Raw genomic sequence first — 27,699 nt, 5'->3', positions numbered from 1 at the left:
TTTTCTTCCTAAACATTTACTTGGCTTTTGGCCTTAAGCTAAAAGAAAACCAAAGATATACATAATTATTACAACCCAGATACAAGATCACAGCTTTCTTCTAGAACATTCATGAAACTCCATGGTGCATGGCCAAGAAATCATCAGAACTCAAGCTTCAGGCATGCTACTACTTACCATGTAATGGTGGGTGAGCAACTTACCCTCTCTGGGCCTCAGTTTCCTGACATGGGGCTAATACCTGGTTGGGCCACTTCACAAAGTTGTGTTTGGATTCAAACGATTTAAAGCCTGTGGAGGCCCTTTGCAGCATGTGAGGTTGTCCTGCCTCAGTGCATTGTTGTGTGGCTTTTTTATTATTGTTTTAATGTCTCCTTAGTGAGGTCTGCAAGAGAACCATGTGGTGGAGGGAGAAATCATCAGAGTGTCTAAAATTTTACTCTCAACTTTTCATTTCTCTTTCTGTGCATATTTATGGAGTGTGCAATGTGCCTGTGTTTGCTGGGAGGCTTGCTTGCTCAGCATCAGTTCCGACCTTCTTCTGGTTTGTCTTCCTGACCACAAAGCCTGGAAAGTTACAAAACACTGCCCAGATCCCTCGTGGCTAAGCCACCTCAGGTGTTTGAGCTTCGTGTATCGGCCATGTTTCTCACTTCCGTAAACTTGGCTCTTGCACATCTGTCCTACAGGCACAGACTGATGGAACCATAGCCTGGACAACCCAGTGATCTGCTTGAGCCCACTTGTCTCGGCCTCCTGCTTCCCTTGTAGTGCCTCCCTCACCTTCCCCACACACGCCAGGAGGAGTCTTCCTGGTGGGGGGCACTTTCCAGATATAAACCAACCAATTGGAGCCCACACCCCAACCACCCACCTCCTCTGTGGGCTGTCACATTCCAGTCACTGTCCACCTGCCCTTTTCACCCCAGCCAGATGGACAACCAGAGACAGCTCCCATGACCCAGAGCTTGCAGAAAATTTCCAAACTAGCCAATCTGAAGCCTTCTTACTCCACCTCATCTACTCTTTCCTGAAGAAATGACAGGAAAGACTGTTATCCACATTTCCCCTCTCTCCCTCTGCCTCCTGGGCGACCCCGATGCTTCCCATGTGGTCCTGCGTGGTATGCACTTCTCTTGGGATCTGTGAGAAATAAGCTATCCTTTCAGCGGCAATCATTTCCTGATCTGTTGGCCTCGCCCTACCTCCAATTTTCTATTAATACACTGTATTGCAAAGCATCTGCAAATCAGCTGCACTCACAGGAGACCTGGAGTTGAAAGGTTAATTCGGGAGTAGGTGGGATGTGGATTTGCCGGGTCGCCCAGGTGCAATGTAGTTCTGAAGCTACAAGTTCAGAACACAACTTCCTGCTGCTCAGATTTTCTACTGCCGGAGCCAACAATCTTGTGTTTGTGCTTCCTGACCCCACAATGCCCTGAGTGGCAAAGGTAGCAGCTCCCCTGCCAAGCTCTGTCTGCAGTGTGGTCGTGGGGGCCTTGGCCATGTTCCAGTCTAGGCTGTATTCTTCCCACTCTTCATAAACACCCGATTCTCCATATTAAATCTGTTTAGACGTTTGGTTATCTACAACACAACCCTGCCTGATACAATATTTCATAGTAAATGTATCACACAGAATCCTTCAGACAGAAGCCACAGGACTTATGGGATACAGAGAAAGTTTAATTTGTAGAATTATTAAGTAACACAGGACTCACTCCTAAGAAGGGTAGAAAAAATGCTGAAGAACACAGAAGCAGCCAGTGTAGGGGGCAACCACTGCTTCTTTGGCGGAGGGAGCTCATCCAAGGAAGCAACATGGTTGGACAGGCTTGCCCTCCTCTCACCATGGCTGAGATCTGGACATCATTGCAAGGGTCAGCGGAGGCCTGCTGGGAGGTCAAGAGCTCCCCAAGGGCCACAGGCTGGAGCAGGACACAGCTTGCCCCGGTCCCAGCAAAAATGGCTAGAATGTGTCTTGCTGGGAAGCACCCTCAGGGTGTCAGCAAGACGGGCTGGGAAGTCCCCTGGGCCACCAACGAAACATCCTGGAAAGAATGTGCTTTGCCATGTGCTGCTGGTGGGGAAGCTTCCCAAGGGGAGCCAGGGTGTAGGTCCAGGAGGAAAAGACCATGGATCGAGGGAGAAAAGCCCCTTCCTCTTGCTGTGTTATCCCTCTGGGTCCAATCAGGAGAGAGAAACCACAGTTATTTGAAACAAGCAAACTTTCATAAAATAGAATTATTAAGCCATAACGGAGGGATAAGACTAATGAGGGAGTGGCTAGTGAGATGTAGAGAGAACTTTTTAAAAGTACAAGAAGCACAGAGAGAAATAGGAGAAGGAGAAATAGCTCTAGGGCTGAACCAGAGCACCTGAGAAAGCAAGTACACCCCCAGGCGGGCTGGGATCCGCACCCTGCGAGGGAAGTCTTGGCTACGGCTAGGTCAATAGCATACATGTTGCCGTGGTGCCTCACCAGCAGAACCTGTTCCCTACAGTAGCCCCAGAAAGCTGTTCACGTGTCTCAATGGACGTCCTCCACTGCAAAGCCTCGTGAACAGGGTGCCAGAGGGAATTTGCTGACCTGCAAGTGCCTTGAGCCGCCGTGCACTGTTGGACACAGATCCGGCTCCAGAATCACCAAGCAGCTCAAAGAAGGGAAGATTTGGTGATACGAAGTACTACACTGATCCTTGATAACAGTCTACCCTCCAGCTATTGGCCTCTAGATGCATTCTTTGGCGCACATTTGAACTATTGTACTCAGCCCTTCCCCCCATGAGGAGGTGAGTAGCCATGGTACCCATCCCTGGATGTGTTCAGTACCCTCCTCTGATTCAGTCATAGTGTCACCGAATAGTGTGTCACCTAAAGGCTAAATGAGAGTGAATTTGTACATGAAGTCATAACGAAAGGAGAAGAGAGAAGAACACACACAGAAAGATATATGCATCTAAGCAAAGAGAAAAGAGGCAGAGCTACTTTCCGCTCTCCTTTATGTCACCGGTCACAAGGCTGTAAGTGATACCTCGGGCTTCCTTCTTCCACCCGCCATTCTGTGTTTCCCTTGCCCTCAGCCGGAACTGCCACAGGTCATTTACATGACAATTTGAGACTTCATTGGCAAAGTGGTCTGAATCCTAATGAGTGTTTCTCTTCTTTTTTTGTGGGGGATGTGAGGGAGAGGTCTGTAGTTTTCTATAAACCTCCACTATGCGGCATGGAAATATTTAGAGTCACCCAAGGAATCCCCTGGGTTCCAGATGTCATCCTCACTGCCCTGTTGGGCAGCAGCAACTCAATCTCCCCTCGGTTATTGGGATTGATCCCTCCAGCCAACAGAGTGATCTCTTCTTCTGCCCAGTGGTTAGTGGCATAATAAGCCCCAAATAGCCCAGTGGCAGTCTCAATCATACAACTCAGTGAAACCATCGTTGTGTCCAATGGTGGGAACATCTCCAACGCAGCAGAGCTCAGAGATGCTGGGACAAGAAGCAAACTTTCTGTGACTGGGTTACTAGTGACAATGGAGAGAGGAGCACCTCTACTTCCATTGCTTGATTCCCAGATTCATATATCTTAGCAAAGGAGAGACACCCCTTAAGACAGAATCCCATTCTTTTGTGTGTTGTGTCCCAACTGGCATTCCAACTGAGTCTTCATGAAGCTGTTCACCCTTTCATTTCAGCTAGCCAGCTGCTTCCAGGTGATGGAATGTATGGTTAATTTCATGGCAGGAGACCATTACCACATTTCCTTGGCTGTGAAGTGATTTCCTTGATCAGAAGCAATGCTGTGCGGAATACCACGACAGTGAATGAGCCTTTCCAGAGTCCATGGGGGCAGCCTGTCAGAAAGAGCACATCTCAGTAAGGCATAACTGTGTCCTGAATACACTGTCTGTTCCCCTGAGGACGGATCTCTACCCCCTCCATGATGGAAGAGTGCCAACACCATCACTCTGCCCCAGGGGGTTGGCTCATCTCCTCCAAGGAACGGTGCCATACTGGGGACTCAGTGTTGCTCTCTGCCGCTTAGGCCCTCAGAAAAGTTCCAGCTGTCTAACCTGGAGCCAAGAGATCCAGGGGAGTCTTCCTGATCCCAAAACTGCTTGACTGAGACAGAGGTCGAAGCTCCCTTGCCAGATCCTTCCTATAGCTTTTTCCTAGGAACCATTTCTTGGATCTTAGAGCCTATTCTTCCAGGTCTTTCTAAGCATTTAATTACTTGCATCAAATCCTTTCTCTTAACGTTTTCTCCTGTCTGCAATTAAACCTGGTGTGTTATAATGTTTTGTGATTAAATATTTGTACAATCTTATGTGAATATATTTGATATGCCTGATTAGCTTTTTAACTAATGCATAAGCATGATTTAAAATTTTTTAGAGACTTTTACCTAGAGAGTATGCCGTGGTCCCTTGTGGACATAAGGTTTTATGGGACTCCTGGAACACTGGAATAGTTATCAACGGGTTATTTGAACCAAGCTCAAATTTGCTTTAGGCTAATGAAGTATGGAGCAGGGCCCTCTGCCGTGGCCACGTGCTCTTGTGCCCTTCCCTGCCCCCACTACATGCTGCCTCCTAGGAAAAGTGCACTGAAAGGGCTACAGCTTCTTCCCCCTCCTCCCACTCTTATGCCTCCCCTCCCCCTCCTCCTCCTTCTTCTCCTCCTCCTTCTTTTTCTTTCCAAATCACCCTTAGGTCAAATTTCTTTTTTATGCCTATACCGTCTATCTCAGATGAACACCTTAACCTTTGTGATTTTAATAAATGGTCTTCTGGTACAAAAAGTTCCCTTGGCTCTAAATGAAGCCTTTTAAGGTCAGTTTTAGTCTTTTTCCAATTTCCAACTTCAGAGGGGCCAGGCTCAGAGACACACAGTGAGCAAGGGAGCCACAGGGTTGCCAGCCATTTCTTTGCCTCAAAGCTCCCCTTACCACGCCTCTCCATGCCACCTCTGACCACCAGAGTGGGCAGAGAGAAGAGAGGAGATGCAGGAAAATGGCTCAGGACAGGTGCCAATGTCACATTGGTGGCCTCTGCAGGTGGCTCTTTCTCCCACAGGTGGCCTCATGGGTCCCTTAGAGACCCCTCCTCCTAAGACCCTCCCAGTGCCCGCCGTGGCCAAGTGCAGGCTGTGTCTCCCTGCTTGGCCATGGCCAGCAACCTCTCAGCTGCCACTCTCAGAGGTAGACCCTGTTTCGGCTCTGACTCTTCCCGTGGCAGGTCTCTGGGTGTATGGTCCCATGGGAACAGATGGCACTGGCCACTCTCTCCACCATCCATTCTCCTCATTCCCCTAGTCCTACTGCTGCAGAGGCTGGGTCTCTACCCTCTGCCCTCCAGGCAGCTCCCACCAGCTCTGCCCTGGGCTTCCTCAGACACTGGGATTTGTGTTCACACCGGTACTCCAAAAGTGACCCTCCCCTGACCTGATGTGAACAGGAAGCGCACCCCTCCCTGACACACAGCGTCTCCCAGCCCCTCCTCAGAAGCCCTCATTCCCCACCAGGCTCTTCCGATCAGTCCAAACCCTGAAAGCCTGAGATGGGCAGAGCCAGCAGGGCTGAAAAACACCTGTCCTCTCTTCTCAGAGAGGGGTTGGCTCTTCTCATAAGAGCTTGTCCCTAGTTTTTGTTGTTGTGTCTGTGTTTGACTGGGTTTTGGTTTGGGTGGTGCTTTTATTTTGTTGCTCTGGTATGGGCCCAGAAAAAAGAAAGAAATAGGAAAAGCAACATTTCAAGGTTACATAAGAATCTTCCTCTCCTGGCTCAAAAATGCATTCAAATTTGTATTGTTCTAATAATTCTTAGAGGTCAGCAGGCTCACATGTTAGTATTAGACCCATTTTTCCATTAAGAAAACCAAGGCCAAGTGAGCTCAGGGGCTTACCTGCAGGGGCCACACAGGGAGTTCTATCTCCCCGAGGTTCCTTGGAATTCAACATTTTCCCATAATTGAATCACCTATACCCACAGAAGAGCAGTGCCCTTCCATGTCAGATCACATCTGGGTAGCATTATAATGACACGACCCACACTGGAAACGGGTCGTCAGCCAACGTTGCTCATAGACCTGGTATATGGGGCATGTTGCTGCTGGTGGTGACATTTCTCATTCATTTGTATCCCATGACAGCTGATGTCACCATCACCCTTAACACCTAGATCACAGGGGCCTGAATCCCTAACCTAGAATTTATCCAAGTTCAGTGCCATTGCCGGGGTTTCTCCTGGTTTCCTCTGGCCCTGAGCCCACACACTCCTCAGGTGAACTCAGTCTGTGGTGTATCCCACCCCACAGGCAGCTCCCACTGGGCCCCGTGTGGACCCAGCCCTTCCTGGATCCCCACCAAAGAAACAGCACATGCACAGACTCTGTGTCCCCAACGCGTTTCCTGGAGACGTGAGGAGAGGGAGGAAGTTCTCATCAGAATAAAGTCAGTGTTCCCCCTTTCCACATGTTCTTTCAGCTCCTCCAAGACCAGGCAGTGCGGACCAGCCGCATCCTCCCCAGGCTGCCCCCGGAGCCGCACCAGATCCCCAGGACAGCTCAGCTCCCTTCTCCCCACCCTCACCCCCATTTCCATCATTCCTCCTCTTCCTATTCTATTTTGTCAATCTCTCCAGCTCTCCCAGCCCTGATGCCCAGATCAGCTCTGAGCTCTTCTGGGCAAATCCAAATCAAGATCCTTGGCCGAAGTACAGGGGAGCTTTTTTCATTAATAGCACAACATTCCGTGTTTACTCTTGTTTACTAACACGTCCTTTAAGAGAATCCAAACTCCGTCAAAAACAGACCGATTTGATTTCAAACAGCAATTTCTTTTCTTTTTTTTTTTTAATATGCTATATTTATTGAAGGAGGGCCAGGGAGACCCCCAGGTTGGAAAGACGTTACATTCCAAGCTGGTTAGATTGATGAGAGCATTTTAAATCAAGCAAATGAAGATTTCCAATCCGTGGGACCCCTATTCCCAGCCACTAATACAGAGTAGCGGAATTTGCTTAAATACTGCACAGGTCAGCTTTCTCTTTGTCAAGAGGGGACAGCTAACATCAAATGATCTTGAAGGAGTGATGAAGATGTTCAGGACAGACAGAATAAAAAAAGGGTGTAAGAAAGTACATTTCCTGGGCCTCCAGACTGCACACGTGTGCAGGTCTCCCTCTCAGCGGAATCAGACCCTACAGATTGATCCCGCTTCCCTGGTCATTCCTTATCTCCCCCTGTGCCTCTCAGTGGACTATCTGAACACTTGCTGCTGGGGCGTCCATCTCTCATGATCCAGAAACAGTTTCTTCAGTTTTGTCGGAAATCAGCCTCTCCCCAAAGCCCCCAAATGGGTTTCTCAAATTTGCACATTTTTGGTGTCAGTTTTCCCAATAGACCCCAGATCTCACTAATCTGCAATGGTCATTCCACAAGACAGATTTTCTTTCCTGTGTAGCTCTCAAAGCATGCCTTCTCCTCTTTCCAAAAAAAAAAAAAAAGTCAGATCCTGTCTAAGCCAACTCGTACACTGTTTCTTCTTTTCAATCCTGGTTTCTTTTCCCCTCTCAGTCAAGCATTTATCTCTACTCTAAGGCTAATGGTCTCAAATTAGTTCCAAGTATTCTATTTAAGTCACTTTTTAAATAGCAATAATGGAATTGGAATGTAGCTTTTACCAGGAGGAGGAGGAGGAGAAGTTGAGGAGGAGGAAGAGGAAGAAGAAGAAGAAGGACAGAAAGCAAAAAGGAAGGAAGGAAGGAAATGTCAAGAAACTGGGCATTAAGGCAGTCCAGTTTTGAGTCACACCAGAGTCCTTTTCTCTCTCACAGACACAATTTCCATCCCAAAAGGCTTTCTCCGTCAGTGATGTATTGCTTTCAGGTTAGCTTTGCGTGGAAAACAAGTAATTTAGGGGCACCATAAAAGCTTATTGATTACCAATGGTCCACTCTGTGGTAGGTACTTAGGCAAGGAGAAAGAAGGAAAAATATAAATACGCCCCAAGTTGACTTCTGCAGAAAGAAGTGGACCAAACACCAATATGGCACCTTCCCAGCCCAGATCATTTCTTGCACTCATTAAAATTCAAAAGCAGTGATCCAAGCGTGTCCTGGAGGAAACTTTCCAGAGTCTCGCTAATGGATCTCTGGAGCCTCCCTCTCCGTCTCCAGCAAAGGCTCTCTGAGGGAAGACAGGGAGGAGAGGCAGCTGCTGACAAAACTGAAGCAGGCTTCAGAATCACCTCCAAGGCCTGGGAAACCACAGCTCGCTCAGCCCCACCTCCCAAGGTCAGGGGCAGCCCAGCCACTGGCATTTCTAACCAGCTCCCGGTGATGCCGCTGCTGCTGACCCAGAGATCACCGAGAACCATTGGTTACAAAGCAGGAAACTAGAGTGGTTAAGAACATAGACTCGGCAAGTCAGACTGCCCCGGATCCAAACCCTTTCTCCACCTTCACTCTGTGGCCCCGGGCAATTACTTTTTGGTACCTCAGTGTCCTCCCCTATAAAAAGGGAATTAGGGCTACAATCCTACTGCATAACATTGTCAAGAGAACTGAATACATTTACATGGGTAAAGTACTTAGAACAAACCCGGCACATGGTAAGAACCATGTACAAACATTAGCTAATATTATATATTTTTTAATTTAGGCGATCACATTGTTTGGTGATCCCAGTCAGGCCCAGAGTAAGCAAATCTGCTCTGCCAAAGGTCTTGTAGGTGAGCCCACTTTCTCCTCTCAGCTCTTTGCTGTCAGACTAAGACTAGTCAACCCATAACTGGGCCTCAGTTTCCTAAGCCATAAAATGGGATGGTCGGAGAATTGGTTTCAAGGTTCTTGTTAATAGAAACACAAAGCGATTTCTGTAGCGCTTTGAATGACCATAGGTTATAAACTGCACCCCGTCACACCTTCTTTTTTAACTTTCCAGTGTAGCAGGTGTCTGGGTCCTGTACTGGTTAGAGAGGCTGACAGTGTGTGAACTTGCTCTTCCCATCTCTTTCCCCGGCTGTCTCCTGCCTCCCCGCTCAGTTGTGGCAGAAGGAAAAAGAAGGGAAAAGGAGCTGAGCTGGAGGCTGCACAGGCGCCTCCCAAAACCCTCAGGGCAGCCCTAGGGGCAGGTGGCATTGTCCCATTTTGCAGATGGAGAAAGTGAGCCAAGGCAGGTAGTAAGGGCATAGAGTTACCCAGCTGGGAGGTGACAAAGCTGCAGTCTGAGCTCTGGTCCGAGGCCTCACAGAGATGCTGAGGGGTGGAGAGGCAGGGGTACAAATAGGCTCAAACAAACACACCAGAATGCCCCAGCAGGTCCAACGAAACAGCAGAACTCTTGACATGTGGCCACCAAACTAGTTCTCAGCGGCTATTTGACGCAATCATCCCAGCTTCCACCACTCAACCAGGGGCGGCCACATCCCTCATCTCTGCCCCAAAAGCTCCACAGGAGAACATGGGGTGACCAGCTGCACCTCCTGTAAGTCCTTCTGCACAGCTGTTCCCCTGCCTGTGGTCAGGAAACTCACCACTCCAAGCCCATGCATCTCCCCCACCCTCCCCGGGGAATTAGTCATCCTTGAAAGCCTGGCCCTCACCACCCCTCCAGGGGATTTCTGCGGCCTGCACCCTCACCATGCGGAGACCCTCCCACCTTCCCTCCCCCCGACCATCCCCAGCATCCCAAATGTTGTCACCGTAGCATCCAAGACACTTTACAGCATGCTTTCCTTCCCCTACCTGGCCCCTCTTATGGGCTCAATTGCATCCCACACACACAATTCACACGTGAAACCCTAACCCCCAAAAGGAAGTAAGGGTTAAATGAGGTCATTAGCATGGGCTTCAAACCAGCATAACTGGTATCCTCAAAAGAAGAAGGGGATCAGGACCCAGACACATGGAAGACTATGTGAGGACCAAGGGAGAAGGTGGGATCTACAAGCCGAGAGAGGCCACAAGGAACCAACCCCGCTGACACCTTGATCTTGGACTTCCAGCCTCTAGACCATGAAGAACTGAATTTCTGTTGTTTAAGCCACCCAGCTTATGGTATTTATTACAGCAGCCCCAGCAGACTAATACCCCCCACCTAAAACTAAGAAACACCTCATCTTAGAGATTAGACTGTTCCTCCCAGAAGCTCTGATGCCCATGATTGTCCCTCATTCCTGGGAGACCTTCGGTAAATGGATGTTGACTAAATCAATGGGCGTGTCCATATATACACACACATATATATATACACTGCCCTGATGTTTCAGTAAAGCCCTATTATGTCCCCCACCTGATATAAGAGACCTGTGAGATAAACAGGCCCCTCCCCTCTGCCCAGAGCTACACTTGCAAAAACAACAGGTAAAAGGGATTGGCTGAAAACACAGGTGTTACTTCTGCTGACTGCAGGGACAATTTTAAAAGAGCAGTCCCTGACCCCCAGAAGCTGGCCTGGCCATGCTATTCTACTGAACGTAAACCTTGGTTGGCACAGGGCAGCAACCCCAGATGTCACTCTGAAACCAAAATAAGATGAGACAAAGCAAGGCCACTTCATAATTTCATCTAAGCTCACACAAAACCAGGTCACTGTACCACCCACAAAAATACTCCCCCCAAAGGCCCCTATATGGGCTGAAATGAGTGACTTCTACTTTGCCAATTATAGCTTTAGGTTATCTTAGTCCCCCCTCTCTGTAAAGATTTATTGAGGTGCCCAAGGATTTGCTCCCACAGTCTGACATCATCCAACCTCCAACCAATCTCTAAAGCCAATCCTGGCTTCCTTCTCATGCAACCAAATCCCCAATCCTATAACAGACCCTTTTCAACACTGAGATCCTCAGGTTCTTCACAGTGAGGTCCTCACTGCAGCTAGTAATGAACCCTGCTTGTCCAAGTGTAAGTGTGCTCCTGGGGTCTTGGGCCTCAGCCCCTTGACAATGCTGTTCAGTTGACTTTTGTGTGATGCAGTGAGATACGTTAAAAAGCCAAAATTTTAAGAAGGGTGTCAAGAGGAAGATAAAGTAGAGCCATCGAAGATTAAGAAGAGAGCTTTGGCAATTTCCAAAAAGAGAGACAGGTTTGAGAGGCATATTAAAGAAGGTTGCCTCCATGGGGTAACCTTTCTCCCACTTCTCAACAAAACCTGCAGTAGTGTCGGTACCATTTGCTAAACTCTTAAAACTGGGCCTCAGGTTGGGACAGAGAGGGGCCGAGTCTTATAATACCTGGCTGAAGAAATTGGACTATAAGCAGATACCTTAAGAAAGATGAGCTGTACCCAATAGATAGATATACCCAAAGCTATCTATTGGGTTACCCAAGACTTCCTCTCCACCACTCTGCAAAGGTCTACAGAGCAATCTGATGATGACAAGAATAATTTATACAGTGCACTGGCCATGGTGGGTGCTCGAGGCTGATTAAGGGAGATCTGTCCAACCGTTCTAGGAAACCCTTCAGCCTTCTAAGAAAGCTGATCATGGGACCCACCACTACTCTACCCACAGCTGATGGAATTAGCGCTGGGCTTCTGGACGCTGGGCAGCCAATCTACAGGCTGGCTAGTGGTCCATGAAGTGGTCCTGACCTGAGCGTTTGGGGAACAAGGAATGACAGTGGCAGATGGATAGATTCTGGTCCTTTTGTGGGCAGTTTTTATGTAAATTAGACAGAAGACAGCACGAGTGAATCCCTTATTTGTAGGACTGCTCTCTAACAAAGTACCACAAACTGGCTTCACAGGAATGTCTTGTCTCTTCATTTGTGGAGATCAGAAATCAGAGATCAAGGTACTGGGAAGAATGGTTCTTCCTAAGGGCTGTGAGGGAAGAATCCACTCCAGGCTTCTCTCCTGGGCTTGTAGAAGGACATCCCCACGTTCATACAATGTTCTTTCTGCATGTATTTCTCTGTATCTTTTTATAAGGACATCAGCCATATTGGATTAGCACCCACTCTGATGATGCAGGAAGTCACCCAATTTAACGTGACTTCCTCTGTAAAGGCCCTGTCTTCAAATAAGGTCACACTCTGAGGGGCTGGAAGTTGGGATTTGGACATAGGAATTTGGGGCAATATAATTCAGCCTGTAACAGTGAGTGAGTGGATACCCAAGCAGACATTTGAAAAACATCATTTTGGGGGAGCCTGGGTGGGCCAGTCAGTTAAGTGTCTGACTCCTAATTTTGGCTCAGGTCATGATCTCAGGGTCATGAGATCCAGCCCCAGGACAGGGTCTATACTCGGCAGAGAGTTTCCTTCTCTCCGTCTACCTCTCCCTCTGCTCCCCCACCCCGCCCCCTCTCACACGCACATGTTCTCTCTCTCTCTCTTTCTTAAATAGATAACTAAATCTTTGAAAGACATTATCTTGTACAGTTCCTTTCAAAGTGCAATATGCCCAAGAGTCATCTGATGACCTTGTTAAATACTGATTCTGATTTAGTCAATCTTGGGTGGCCCCTAGGATTCTGTATTTTTTAAATTTATTTTTATTTATTTTTTAAAAAGATTTTATTTGTTCATTAAAGAAAGAGAGAGCATGAGCAGGGGGAGAGGCAGAGGCAGAGGGAGAAGCAGACTCCCCACTAAGCAGAGAGCCCGACATAGGGCTTGATCCCAGGACCCTGGGACCATAACCTGAGCTGAAGAAAGATGTTCAACAGATTGAGCCAACCAAGTGCCCGGGATTCTGTATTTTTAAAGCCAATGGCAAGATGATGCAGATGCTGATGGTGGTGGTCTATGAACCACACAATGAATGTGAAGGGAATAGGACCTCTCCTAGGATCACATTCTCCTTTTGAAGAGGACTTGCTGATGCATGAGTAAGACTGTCCAATTCTCAACAGTTCCTGTGTTCTGTGAACTCAGGGCAGCAGTCCTCGACCTTCACAGCACATTGCACCCACCTTGGGAGCTTGGACAAAGTCCTTGTGGTCCACCTCCCAGAGATCCAGATTTGTCTGGGATGGGCTTGGGATTTTTTTAAAAAGTCCTCCAGGTATTTCTACCATTGCTTTCCATGGCATCCTTTCCACAGGTCATATATTTACATTTTAACAGGTGCACTGGTTCAGTAAGTGACCCTAATTGTGAGAATTTCAGCCACTAATTTCAACAGTTAGAAAATATCTGTGGACAGAGAAGTTCTTCCAATAATAGAATGAGGTCATTTTAGTGCTTCATGAGATCATCCTTGCCTGAAGTATAGGGGGCTGAGACATAGGCTATCTTGTCAGTTCCCTTATTTGGAACAGAGACATTTACTCATTTTCTAAGAATGCACTTAGTTGTGCTCAAGGCGAAAACTAGCTCCCAACCTATAAGCACCTGTAATTCTCAAAGGACAGGAAATACTCTTTCCGTTGTTGGTGCTTTAACAGAACGAGGATGTCTGGATGGAAGTGGACCTTCTGCCACCGGTTCTCTAGGGACCATGACCCAGTAGAACAGTCCCAAGACCAGGTTCTTGAAAATCATCAAATATTAGCCTATGTAGTCCTATTAGTTTGGCAGCAGAGGCAAGAAGCTGAGATCTGGAGAAATTAAAAAATGGCATTTCCAAGGAGAATGACTTAGAAAAATCATGTAGAATTTGAAACAAAGAAAATGTACCCCCATGAGCCTCTTTGTCCAAGTGTGCAACATTTGAGCACTGAGTCCTGAACACTGTATTATTTAGAACGCACATCCCACGCTCTGTCGTTAACCGCCTACTGACGACTGTCTCTTCCTGTGACCATAAGTCCCTTCTTGTCAGGCCATGTTATCTGGATCAGAGAGTCTCCAGTACCCAGCACAATGTCTAGCACATGGCAACAAGACAGGAGGGCGGGTGTCTGCAAGGTCCCTGCTCTATTTGAGCCCCCAGCGCACAGAGGAGCTCAAGAAGTATTTGATGAATGAGCCTCAGGTCACTGAGGACCCCAAACTCAAGTTCTCCCTCTCCAGAGGCATGCCCTATCCTGTAACTTTTCAGATGATTTCATTTACGCAGATGGATGCAGCTTTAGCAGGAGACAGAATGGAAAGGGTGGGAGCTGGCTGCTTTGAGAGGCAGGGATGGTGAGTCATCTTTGAGCTTGACCTTCCCTTTTCCCCTGAAGACAGTCTAGATTCCCACAGCCTGGCCACCTCGTTTACTGTCTACCACTGAGATCTGAGAGTCCAGAATCCAAGCTGCCTTTCCATACGGTGGTGCTTCTTTAGAAGATGACTGAAGTGTCCTTGTTGACAGCTCCTCTGTCTTCCATTTCAACTGCTTCCCACGCAGTTCTGCCCTGATGCTCCCAGCCTTGCCCTCAAGTGACCCTGAAAGCTGTCTTTTTCCAAATGAGGACCCAGCGCACTTTTGCCACAGGCAGGCACCCTCGGGCCAGGACTGTGCATCCTAAATAAATTCAAAATAGCTCTGCTGATATTTTGGAAACTGATTAGTAACCTGGCGTTCGCTCAAGTCAGCTCGTAAGTTAACATCTATTCATGTCAATCAACTAGTAGCTATGGAATATCAATCAGGAGTTCAGGACCCTGCTAGGTCAAAAGAAAGCAGAAAAGCATTTTTCTGGGGGTCCCGACCAGAAAAATTTTCCCCCTTACCTGGGGAGGCTGGGTAATGATGAGGAAGCTAGGTGCTTCACTGTGCAGCGTAGGTGTGGAAGGTAAGAACAGCTGGAGGATGGGGACATGACTGGGAACCGCGGCAGGGGGAGGAGGTGGGGTTGGGACTGGAGCAGGGGAAGCATCGAAAGGGGGGAATCATGGGGTGTGAGGATGACATGGGCACAAAGGCTCAGAGGCAGGAAAGTCAAGCTGTCTCAGGGCACCTCCAGGAGGCCGGCCTGCCCGGAACGGCATGTGCGTATGTGCCGGGACAATTGGTCGGCTGGTCCCAGTGGATGTTGATGTGCAAAGCCTTGATGAACGAAGCAAGGCGAGTGATTCAGAGAGACCAGTGAGGAGGCAGAATAGGAGCAAGCAGAGGCCAGAGGGACACTGATCAGAGAGGAGCAGGGCAGCCATTAGGAGGTGACAGGCTGACCTGGGGTAGCGGGCTGGGGATGGGAACAAAAGGACAACTTCAAGGTGAGAATGGCAGGATCTGGTCCAAAGGACGGAGAAAACAGAGGCTTTTGGTAAGAGAGGTAAAAAGTCGTGACTGCTAGGTCAGACGTTTAGGACAAATTCTCGTGATGTGAAAATGAGCTGAAGAGTTATTTTCTAAAATTTTTTTTATTCTTTTGAAAAATTGTGTTAAAATAGATAGGACATAAAATTTGCCATTTTAATCATTGTTCAAGCATACAGTTCAGTGGCATCAAGGACATTCACAGTGTTGTATAACTATCACCCCTTCCCCATGCATGGCCAGAACCTTATCATCTTCCCAACATGAACCTCTCTACCCGTTAATCACTAACTCTCCCCTCGCCCCCCCAGTCCCTGGCAACCTCCTTCTACTTTCTGTCTCTACGAATTTGATTACTTTGGGAACCTCGTATGAGGGGAACTATCCAGTACTAGTCTGTTTGTGTCTGGCGTAGTTTGCTTAGAACGATGTCTTCAAGATCTATCCCACATTGCAGCACATAACAGAATGTCCTTTCTTTATAGGGCTGAATCATATTCCACGGTATGTAGAGACCACATTTCCTTTGTCCACTCATCCCTTAATCGACATCTGAGTTGCTTCCACTCCTGGGATACTATGGGATACTATGGATAGCACTACCGGGACCAGAGTTGTATATCTGTTCGAGCCCTGACTTCCAATTTCTCCCTCCACTCATGCTTTCCTGTAAGCGAACCAAATTACTTCTTCAACATTTTGCTTAGGAATCTCCTCTGTGAAATACCCAGTTTTACGGCTTGCGAGTTTCACCTTCCACAGAACAAGAGAACACAGCTCAGCCAAGTTCTTTACCACTCGAGGAAGAATATTCTTTCCTCCGGTTTCCAGTCACACATTCCTCATCCCTGCCCATATTTCTACCAACATTGTGCCCACGGTGATACACATATCCTCCAAGATGACAGACGCCTTCTTTCCAGCTCTTCTCTTCCCTTCTCTTTTCTCCTCTCTTCCTGACACCTCACCAGGTTCACTTTAACATCCATGTTTCTACCAACAGTCATGCCACGACAACCTAGGCCTCTTTGCTGGGATGCACCTTGAAATTCTTCCAGCCCCTCCCCAACACTCAGTTCCAAGGCCACTTCCACATTTTGGGGGGTTTATCACAGTAGCACACCCATTTGTGGTACAAAAATCTGCATTAGTCCGCTCTGACTGCCAAATAAAATGCCATAGACCATGTGGCTTAAGCATTAGAAAAGTTATTTTCTCACAGTTCTGGAGGCTGGAAGTCCAAGATCAAGGTTCTGGCAAATTCGGCTCCTGGCAAGAGCTCTCTTCCTGACTTGTAGACAGTCACCTTCTTGCTACACCCTCATATGGCCTTTTCTCTGCACACCTGTGGAGAGAGAGAGAGAGAGAGAGAGAGATCGATCTGGTGTCTCTTCCTCTTATGGAAGAAACATCTTCTTCCTCTTCCTCTTAAACCAGTTCTGTCCGATTAGGGTCCTACTCTCATGAGCCCATTGAACCTTAATTACCTTCCTAAATGCCCCGTCTCCAAATACAACCACACTAGGGTTAGGGCATCAGCATAGGAAACTAGTTCCACAGTTCCGTCCATATAGCATCTATCTGTTTAGGGGACCTGATGGAATGAGCACTGGACTTGGATCAAGTCAACTTCGGCTCTCATCCTGGCCCTACCTCCTCAAGAAGCCATTTAACCACAATAAGTCTCAGTTTTGTTGTCGAGGGGAAAGCAGGACCTTTCCCCAGACTTGGGGAAAGTGGTAGAAGGCACTTCAGTGTCCTGCACACTTAAAGAATTCCTGGTCATGACCTCCCAGGCCTCCATACGTGGTCTAACAAACAACCAAAGCCCATCTCCAGCCTCACTCCTGGGGGACACCCTTCATACTGACCTCTAAGCCTGCTAAATGCAGGAAGGGTAGCATCCTCTTTTTTGGTATTTTTTGGGGGGTACTTTGTTTTAGAATAGAGACCGAGGTTAGAAAATACTGTGTTGCAAAGGAGTCTCCAAAGTGTTCAGTCTCTGCTCGGCCTGATGGGGTGGCAGGGCCCGCCTGGGGCATAGGGGGAGAAGCCACACTTACCCAGAGTACCCAAGGCTTGGCTGTCAGTCACTGGGTTCTTGTGTTTTTCATTTCCTAGGTTCTCAGTAACCCTACTAACACTCTCCAGTATGGGGATTTGCTGTCCAAGGACATGAAACCATGGTATTAGAAGGTACTGAGCACCGTTTAATGATGAAACCACAAACTGACATCCTTGAATCCTTTGTATTCCCAGAAACGAGCACGGAGCCTTATATTAAGTGAGTGATGAGTGAATTCCCGCACACACGTACAAGGCACTACAAAGAAGTAGTGCTAGGTTTCATGCCTCAAGCATCATATCTTGCATTACAAAGCAAACATAACAGAAGACTGCCACATGTCATCTCAGACAAGACAAACACTTAAGATAATTAAACCAATAAATAGTTAAAAGTAGATTTACCTATGTTGACACGCATCTCACTTCTGTATGCTCTAAGAGTACTTTTGCCATTCTGTCATTTAGGATTTCCAGTGTAGTATTATAATTACATAATTCTATTTTGTCTTTCTCATTAGACAATAAACTCCTTGAAGCCAGCAGCCCTTCCTAATCTGTGCTCCCACAGCCTGGTACATAGTCTCCCACATCATCAGTGTTGAACTTGGGATAGATGACTCAACAAATAAATGGTGGGGGAGGGGAGTATCAAGCTTCCAGAGCTTGAGATGCCAATCATGGCTTCCTTTTCTCATTTCTTTCTCCGTTATCCCATGACCTAAGGGTACCACAGTGGCACTGTCTGATTTATTCTGGTCTTTGTGTCTGCAAACGCATACATTAGCTGGGTTTTTAAAAAGAGGTGGCTATTCAAAAGCCTGGAATTAGATATTATTTTGGATGCTCGCAGAGCTAATTATGGGATTTTAAAAGATGCCCTTATCCTGAACAGGAATTGGGATATTTCCTATTTTTTAATGTAAAACATGAAGTAAACATAATTCACTGTCATTTTTAATGTCCTGGTACATTTCAGAGATCCACTTAAGATAAATGATTTCCAAATGCCTGATCAGTCTGGTTTGAAAGCCTCTATGGAATTAATGTTCTATAATGTATTCAAATCATTTTAAATCCAGGCCCTGCTTTGATTTTGTTTTTCATTGCCATCATTGATAGAAGTACAAGTTCACATAAATAGGACGTTGCCAATGGGATGTGCTCTGCCCCAGCCATTAATTCCAGGGCTCGTTTTCTAGCTCAGCCCCGATGAGCAGAGAAGTTGCAAGACAAGCCACTGGAAATGTTTATCGTGACACATAAGTAGTCGGGCAGGATAAAGGTGGAGGAGTGTAAGTCTGTGTGTGTGTGTGTGTGTGTGTGTGTGTGTGTTTTCAGCTTCAGATACTCACACCCAGAGGAAAGATTTTGAAATCTGTCAGATATAACAGAAAAGAGTTTTTAAAATAGATACATATGGTTAAAACTCAGAACAAGTGAAAACATGGATTTAAAAATTTGTACATTAAAAAGACATTCTCCTACCTCTTATTTAGTAGTTGTTCGTGTGTCTCTTCAGCATTCCTTTGTGCACATGGGGATATATTTTATTTCTCCCCAGAAAAGATGATTATAAAGGAGGAATGCAAATTGCAAACGATGCTTATTAGGTATTGACAACATGCTCTACGTGTTCATTTAATCCTCAAATTAATTCTAGGGCGTGAGGATTCTTATTTTCCCCCACTTTATAGATACAGAAACTGAGGCAAGTACAAAGTGAATTAGGGACTTTGCCCAAGCAAGTGGAGAGGCAGGATTTGAACCAGGCGGGTGGGAGATCCTAATGTCTGCCCTCTTTCCATTGAGGCAGAGAGAATAATCTGCAGAATTTCTGTTCTCTTCAAGAGGAGAAACTATTTCAGAATCAAATAAACCATTGCTCCTCAGGTATTAGAAGAGAGGCCAATGAGCTCCTTGGAATATAAAGGTAGAGTAGCAAAGACTGTCCCCAGCCAGAGAGCCATGGAGGAGTCGTCACTGACACAGGTCGTCTCAGTGCCTATGAGAGAGACCCGTGCTCCTTTGAGGCATGTCCAAGATGTGGTAGAAATGTAGACCAAGCCGCCCAGTCCTTCTGTCTACTCCAAGATGAAGTCCAAATCCACTGTAGTATCAGGACCTAGCTAGCAGTGAATTTGTGTACCCAGCACTTGGGGCGGTCTCTCACATGTGAGATGCTGAATGAATGGATGCCCAGAATGAGAAATGGAACAATTCACTAATCCATTAAAAGAATGATTGACAACCATGATAAGACAAATGCTGGGCTAGAATGGCAGGAATATGGGGATGACTAGGACTTGTTTCTGCCTCAAGGTGTAGACAATTTAGAGCAGAGCACAAGAAGACACTCAGGACACTGTGATGTGGCATTACAAATGATGCAGTGATGGTACGTACACATGGAGGTACAAAGATGACCGCTGTGTCTGCAGGAAGTTGCAGGTATATCGGTGGGAAACAAAGTCCACCCAGATGATTCATCAAAAAGTGTGGGTCAGATTAATGGGAAATGGAGGGTTGCGGTATAACAAAAAAATGTATTTGGTCTTTGTCCCCAATTCCTGGCACAGATCTAAAATTCTTGGCATTTCCTGATGATGAGAGTGTCTTTTGTTATTCATAATGAGCCCCTTTTGACCATACCTGAGTTTACAGTAATGATGTATTAGCATAGTTGCTAATTGGTGGGTACCTAGACAACTTTAGGATGGTGTTGGTCCGCAGAGGAATCACCATGTGACCAGAGAGCTAGAACTTTCAGCCCCGTTCTCTGACCTCCTAGGAGAGGAGAGAACCTGGAGGTTAAGTTCAACCATCATTGGCCATCAACGGCCAATCAATCATGTCAAAGTAATGAAACCTCCACAAAACCTCTGAACAACAATGCTCAGGGGAGCGTCCTAGTTGGTGAACATAGAGATGTGTTGGGAGGAGGGTACACCTCACCTCCACGGGAATGGAAGTGCTTGCATTGAGGACTTCTAAAGACCTTGCCCTCCACATCTCTTCCATTTGGCCATTTCAAACTCCCTCTGAGTTATATGCTTTATAACAAAACTTCAATTGTAAGCATAGTGCTTTCCAGAGTTTTGTGAGTCATTCTAGTAAGTTATCAAACCTGAGGGTGCATTGTGGGAACCTTAGAATTTATAGCCAAGTTGGACAGAAGTATGGATCACCTGGAAGCCTAGGATTTGCAGCTGGCATCTGAAGTGGGGGCAGTCTTGTGGGGCTGAGTGCCTTAGTCTGCGCTCACTCCGGGTGATCAATATCAAGATTGAGCTGAATTATGGGACTTCCAGTTGGTGTCAGAAAAATGGAGAATTGTTGAAAGGACATAGGGGTGCTGCGGCACCCAGAGCTGGCAGCAGAGAGAAGCTGTTGCCACCCCTCAACCTGTTAGGACAAGGAGAAATAAGAGTGGGACCCAGGGAGAATAGGATAAGAAGAGGCCCCTCGGGCAGGGGCCTTCATCGTGTGCAGGGCTGGAGCTGAAGATTCTGAGGGGGGTTAGAGGATTCTCCCACCTACCACTGAGTACCAGCCAAAGACCCTGGAAGTGAGTGACACACTTAAAAACCTAAAGAAGATTAAGAAGTAAAATGGACCGCATTAAGACTTGCCTTTATTTCTATGGAGAAGAACTTACCAACCTTTTCGAGCAAACCATACCTGGGCAGTAACTATGGTAAAGAGACATCATTGTACTAATAATTCAGAGAACAATTAGGAAAAACTGCAGCCAAGTTTACCCAAAATGCTGTATTGATTCTTCTCAACTGATCCCTATCGTTTGCAAAATCCTGAGTTAGCACTACTTTATGATTTCTTAAATAATATCTAAAAAAACCCAACAACAATAGAAGAAGATTGACAATTTGGACTACATCAAAATTAAACACTTCTACCTAACAAAAGGCACCATAAGTGAAGTTAAAACCAATACCAACAACAAAATGAGCCACAGACTGAGAGAAGATATTCACAATGCATGTAAGTGATAGAGGATTAGTATCCAGTATACATAAAAACTTCTCTAAATCATTGTGTTTCTTTTTGTTTGTTTTTTTTAAAGATTTTATTTATTTATTTGATAGACAGAGATCACAAATAGGCAGAGAGTCAGGCAGAGAGAGAGAGAGAGAGGAGGAAGAAGCAGGCTCCCTGCTGAGTAGAGAGTCCCAGGACCCTGGGATTAAGCAGAGGCTTAACTCACCGAGCCACCCAGGCGCTCCTAAATCATTGTTTTTAAGAATGATCTGTTGGGGAGTGCCTGGGTAGCTCAGTTGGTTAAAGCATCTGCCTTCAGCTCAGGTCATGATCCTGGGGTCCTGAGATCCAGTCCTATATCAGGCTCCCAGCTCAGCAGGGAGTCTGCTGCTCTCTCTCTCTGTCTCTGTCAAATAAATAAATAAAATCTTAAACAAAAATGAATGATTAATTCATACCAACCCAAGCAACCAATAGGGAAATGAATGAATGAACTGTAATAAATTTATAGAAATAACACTAAAATAGCAGTTCAAAAGAAACATACTAGATCTCCAAGTATCAACCAGGACAAATTTGAAAAACCTAGACTTGAGTTAAAATGTAAGTTGCAGAAAAACCATATGAAGTGTTATTTACCTAAAATACAAACACCACTAAACATTGGTTATTTACATATACACACAAAAACATTAAAGCATAGATGGAAAAGAGAGACCAGGATCAGAAGAGGGGGCTGCTGAGGGCAGGACAAAGAGCAGGACGAAGGACGTTGGGAAAAGTATTGCAAAGTTACCTCTAAAAAACATAAAGTGGTTATGTCCACATTTGCAAAGACTGGATGGTATAAGCTTATATTATTCTCTGGACATTTCTGTGTGTTTTCCAGGCATCTGGAGCAAAGTCACCCTGAGACTCCTTTGAGTCGCAGCCCCCCTGAGCTACTTGCTGGTCCCTAAATGGAGGTTCACCTCTTTTCCACCCCTCAAGACTCAAAGTGGGGATGGCCAACAGCGATCACTAGCCGCTTCTTGAAAATGCAGATCTCAGGTCTAAACCAGACTTCAAGACTCAGAATCTGCATTTGAACAAGCCCCAGGTAATTCCTAATGGAAGTCTGAGCAGCCTCCATGAAACTGCTGCCCCCTCCCTCCCGCCCACTGCCCCAATTACTAGCCAACTCCTAAAACTCTCATCTGGATGTAGCTCAATGATTGCCTATTCTAAGGTTTCTTTGAACCCCTACCTAGGTCAAGAGTTGTCTGTGCGGGCAGTACACCTCCTTTTCTCAAAACCGGAATCATTATCCTCATTAGTCCCATTAGCCTTTGGGCAGTTATCCTTATCACAATATATGCCACATGACATGAACTCAAAGAATGTTATAAGAATCAACAAGAACCACATTTTTAAGTGCTAGTAAGGCCATCGTCCATGCTCAAACTGTTTATCCAGGGAATGGAAGGATCTGGTTCTAGAGCACTTTAATACATGAAACCCATGTCTTACTATCTTCTTGGTTCTCAATCTTTTAAAAGAAATTAAATTTACTTTTACATTTTCAGTGTTTAAGTAACTGCACATGCTTAAAATTTTATAGCAAAGTGCTGCTGTTGGTTTTTTTGGTGGGGGCACACCTTAGGAAACTGGTGTAAAAAATGTCTCTACTTCAGGAATTCCTTTTTTTTTTTTTAATTTTTTATTTTTTATAAACATATATTTTTATCCCCAGGGGTACAGGTCTATGAATCGCCAGGTTTACACACAGGAATTCTTAATTTCTCCCGAAGTCAGGCCCCATCTGAGGCCTGATTAAAAATGTGAATCTTCTCCGCAGATAAATGTACATAATTTCAGCTTATAATTTCAGTATCTACCAACTCCAGGTGAAGTCTAAAAGGCAGTGCAGGATACCCTTACTTAACATTGTTCTAGAGTTTTCCACAGCATCATGTAAATAAAAATGTGTCTGTAGACATCCCCACCATATGATGCCTTTGACAGCAACCTTATTTCTCTTGCTACAGAAACAATCCCACAATCCACTGAAAATCAAGAACTCCTTAAAAACTTTTACCATCACTGGCTAATAAAGTGGTTTTTGTTTTAATTTTTATTTTATTTATTTTTTTTAAAGATTTTTATTTATTTATTTGACAGAGAAAGATACATCGAGAGAGGGAACATTGAGAGTGGAAGAGGGAGAAGCAGTCTCCCCACTGAGCAGGGAGCTTAACTCGGGGCTTGATCCCAGGACCCCAGATCATGACCTGAGCTGAAAGCACACGCTTAAGGACTGGGCCACCCAAGTGCCCCTTTGTTTTGTTTTTTAAAGATTAATTTATTTGAGAGAGAGAGAATGAGTGGATGAGAGGAGGAGGGGCAGAGGGAGAGAACCTCAAGCAGACACCCGGCTGAGCATAGAGACTGAGATCATGACCTGAGCAGAAACCAAGTGTCTGACACTCAATAGGCAGAGCCACACAGACGCCCCTAATAAAGTGTTTTAAACTTGAATTAATCCCACAGTTTCCACCCACACGTCTAGAAGACAGGAAGTCAGCACTAGAACCAACACTTAGAGTTGGAAGCAATCACAAAGGAGGGACATGGGCCTGACAAGAAGTGAGTCCTCTCCTCAGTTGCCTGATCCAAACAGTATTTTATCAAGTGGCTTTATTTTCCCTTAAGATACACAAAAGGGGGGGCACCTGGGTGGCTCAGTGGGTTAAAGCCTCTGCCTTCGGCTTGGGTCATGGTCCCGGGGTCCTAGGATCAAGCCCTGCATCGGGCTCTCTGCTCGGCGGGGAGGCTGCTTCCCCCCTCTCTTTCTCTGCCTGCCTCTTGTGATCTCTGTCAAGTAAATAAATAAAATCTTTACCAAAAAAAAAAAGATACACAAAAAGGTCCTTGGTAGCAGTCAGAAAAGCAGTGGAAATCTTTTATTCCATTTATAAGCATCATCTAACTACCACATGGTTTAAGCATAAAAAGACACTTAATGTCCAAAGGTATCAAGGGTTGGGAGGAGCCGTCAGCCTAAGCCTCCAGTGAGGTCAGAAGCCCAGATCCTGAGGTTTAACTCCCCCAGGTTGTGCTCATTTGCCTCAAAGAAAAGTCCAATGCCCACCCACTCAGTGAGTGACCCCTAAGGCCTTCGGGGGAAAAAACACCAGCTTCCAGAAGTACTCATTTCCCCCAACATTCAGGCATTGGAGCTGTGAAGAGTTAATAGAATAATAGTACTAATATAATAATGAGCATTTGTCCTGTTTTCAGCTTTGCAAAGCTCTTTCACTTTGTGTCAGTCTAGTAGTTTAATTATGTTGCCAGAAAGAAAGAGGAGCTTCTTTCTCCACTGAGGCCTTGTGTCGCTCTGACAAGCCCCCCACAAAATCCCCCAACTTGTGAGACTTGAAATGTACGCTGAGTCATCGGAGCCTGGGCGGTCGGTGGCCTTGTCTGTGAGCTCTCAGATATTTGTGAAATGATTCCCTGGGGACATAAGTCAGCTCTTCCTAGAATCAGAGTGAGGTCAGAGGTTGATTGAAAAAGACAGAAATTTTTTAAAAGGGCAGAAATTTCAAGCAGGGCGGAATTCATGAACAAGGGTAAACTTTTCAGAAGGATGGCCTTTCTCTCTGGGACTTCTATCATTACAAATCTGGAGCTGAAGTAGAACTTTGAACGAGTAACATTTTATTTTGGATTTTGATTTACTTTATGTATTGCACTGATGTTTGGAAAAGAAACCAACTTCATCAAAATAATGGAGGTAAACGATGGTGGTGGAATTTGCATCCATTTGTGGCCGGTTAACTAAATTCATTGGCACTAATGGGGGAGTCCGTGCGGTCCTTTGTGGGTTAGCTGGTTTTTCCTTGTGCTTTCCCTCCACTCACTATTCACTGAGCCCCTACTAGACACAGAACGGGAAGGATACACACTTGGGTCTTCAGAGAGCTTGAGATCTCCGGGATGAACTCAGAGAGAGCCTATATTAATACATGGAAGCTATTTGTTTACAGAGAGATGAAGTAGGAGAACCATGGGCATCCTTTCTGCTACAGGGGAAAATGCTCTACTGATAGTATTTCAGCGGTTTTGTTATTGATCTTAAGGTAGTCTACACAAATTCCATTTCCACGGAGGCAGCATCAAGGAGGTGTTCCTGGGAATCAGAAGACCTGAGCCCGAGTCCCAGGCTGACTTCTGATAAACTCTTTGATTTAGGTCAAAGGATTCAATTTCTCTGGGGCTTCAGTTTCCTCTCACAGAAGAGGAGGCTTTCAGGTAGGTGCCAAGAGATCCCCTTTAGCTTCGCTATTTGTTATCATTCAAGCACTCTATTTCCCGCCTGAGAATGGGAGAAGTTATTTTTGTTGTTGTTGTCTTGGAAGAAAACCAGCTGTGGTGCACTAGCAAACCAGTAACAGTCCCACCCCTGAAGGAGCTGCTTTTTCCCCTTTTCTCTTTTGACCAGCCACCATGGGTGGCCACCTTCAAGAAGCTCTTGAAACAAATGAAAAGAATATCCTCCTTGCGCGGGGCATGAGCACAAGTGGCTATTTGCAAAGCAGCGGCATGAAGGCCGTCATTAGTGTGAGTTCACACTTGGGTTTACAGCAAAACAGCATCTCTTAGCAACAGAGACCTTCAAACAGTGAAGCCGAACTCCAGTGTAGATACTTCCAGAAGGGCGTGAGGAATCAGTGTTGGAGAAAATGAGGGGCTCCTGATGGAGTCCAGAAACCGTGGTAGCTAGAAGAAGAAGAAGAGGAACCACCAGAATTCTTTTCCCGAAATGGCCTAAGGAGCTGGTCAGCATGTTACCCCGATGGGACCCAAGATCCCTCTCAGACTCAGGGGAAAGGGACGTTGCTGTTGAAACTTGTCGACTCACCCTCGGCAAGCTTTCACACCCTGAGATTTAATTAGGTGGGAATGTGAACCTATCCCATGTTTACTCCTTTGAAAGGAGAACAATAAAAAGAGGAGAGGAGAGAGAGAGAGAGAGAGAGAGAGAGCGTGAGCGCCCACAGGAGCAGGACTTTGTACTCTATCCTTTCATCTTACTGCAGTTGGAACGCAAGGCCCATCCGAGGAAAGGCAAACATCAAACATACCTTTATGGGGAGGACACATGGGCAAAGAAGGACTTAAATTCTTCACCCATTTCTCATGAGGGTCAGACACTGGTCAGTCTCATTAAATGATGAAGGAGAAACACTCGGGGAAGATCAAAAAGGGGTAGTATTTTAAAGTGGGGCCAGAGAAGAAAGAAAGTTCTTTAGCAGCTAGCCAGAGCCCGATCTCGAATTGCCTTGCCACAGGGTTGCAGGGTCCTCTCCCGAGAAGCTTTTGTGTGCCTCAGAAGAAAGAAAATCATTATGGTCAGAGCCATCTTAAGGACAACAAAAGACATGCTTCCTCCTTATTTTATACTCACAGACCATTTTTAGCCTGAAATGATATTTCTCAGTTTAATCGCTAAACTGGGTTTCAATGGACTTTTAGCTACTTTTTCTTAAAGTCAAGAAAGTTTAAAAAAAGTTTCCAAGAAAAAAATATTCAAAAGGTTGTGCCATAGACCCCAAATGCAATTTCCAGAAGAGGGCCAAGAAAGGTTTGAATGATACCTGCATCTTTTTCATAAGACTATTGTCCTCTGTTGAAGAAGAGAGAGATTCTCATGTACACACTCAGGCCCGCTTGTTTGAAAATATCTATTTTATATGTAAAAGTCTTATCTGATGCAAAGGCATTTTTAAATGAATTAGGTGGCGGTGGCGTGTGGGGAGAGCAAAAACAAAAAAATAGATTCACTAGTAATGGAATTTAGATTCTCCTTTTGGAACTTCCCTGCAGAAAGGTTCCCCCAGGTTCTCGAGAGGTACGCTTGGCTCCCTTGATGACTCAAAAAACCTCTGGCTCCAGCTTGAGATGGTGAATCCCTAAGGCCTTGAAAGAAAAGTGAAGGATTGAGGTACTTTACCTGTGCTTCTGGTTAGTTCTGTTTGCAGCAGTGGGATTTTCTGAGCATCTCACACAATGCAGATGAGAGAGGGAGACACAGAATTTTGTACTCCAGAGTCTTTTCAGCAGTAGAATAATTCTGGACCTGAAAGAAAAGGGAATCAGGCAAATTTATAAGAAGCCCTCATTGTCTAGAGTTCTGTTTTGTTCACTGACTAAAGGTGAATGCTGACATTATCCCCTTGGCTAGGTGAACGATTCCTGGAGAGCTCAAAGGGCTCAGAGCTGTCTCTAGGGAGGGCGATGGGTAACAGTCATGGCCTGCGGATCTGTATTTTCCTGTAGGGAAGCACTTTGGGGTTTCCCAAGGCTACGGGTGTTAGAGCAGAGAGGAAGCTGGTTCCAGAAGCGAGGACACTCACAGGAGCCAAGGAAGCCCACTAGGTGTGACCTTGGGCTGGGAGGACGGGGAGAGGAAAGGGTAGCCGCCCTCTGGCTGGAGATGAGCCCTGTTGGATCTGGAC

General features: G+C 46.0%; 1 long non-coding RNA gene across 1 annotated transcript; it reads right to left on the bottom strand.

The window, feature by feature from the left end:
* Nucleotides 1-27,323, bottom strand: LOC309864936. The gene is made up of 3 exons (XR_014311853.1): nucleotides 27,195-27,323; nucleotides 16,357-16,481; nucleotides 1-3,853 (listed from the first exon to the last, which is right to left on the bottom strand). It is a non-coding gene; the product is annotated as an uncharacterized lncRNA (long non-coding RNA).
* Nucleotides 27,324-27,699: the final 376 nt, after the last annotated feature.

This window comes from Mustela nivalis (genome assembly GCF_964662115.1).
Source record: "Mustela nivalis genome assembly, chromosome: 5".
Taxonomy (NCBI): Eukaryota; Metazoa; Chordata; class Mammalia; order Carnivora; family Mustelidae; genus Mustela; species Mustela nivalis.
Note: the sequence above shows the minus strand (reverse complement) of the source record. Positions and strands in the feature narration are given on the sequence as shown.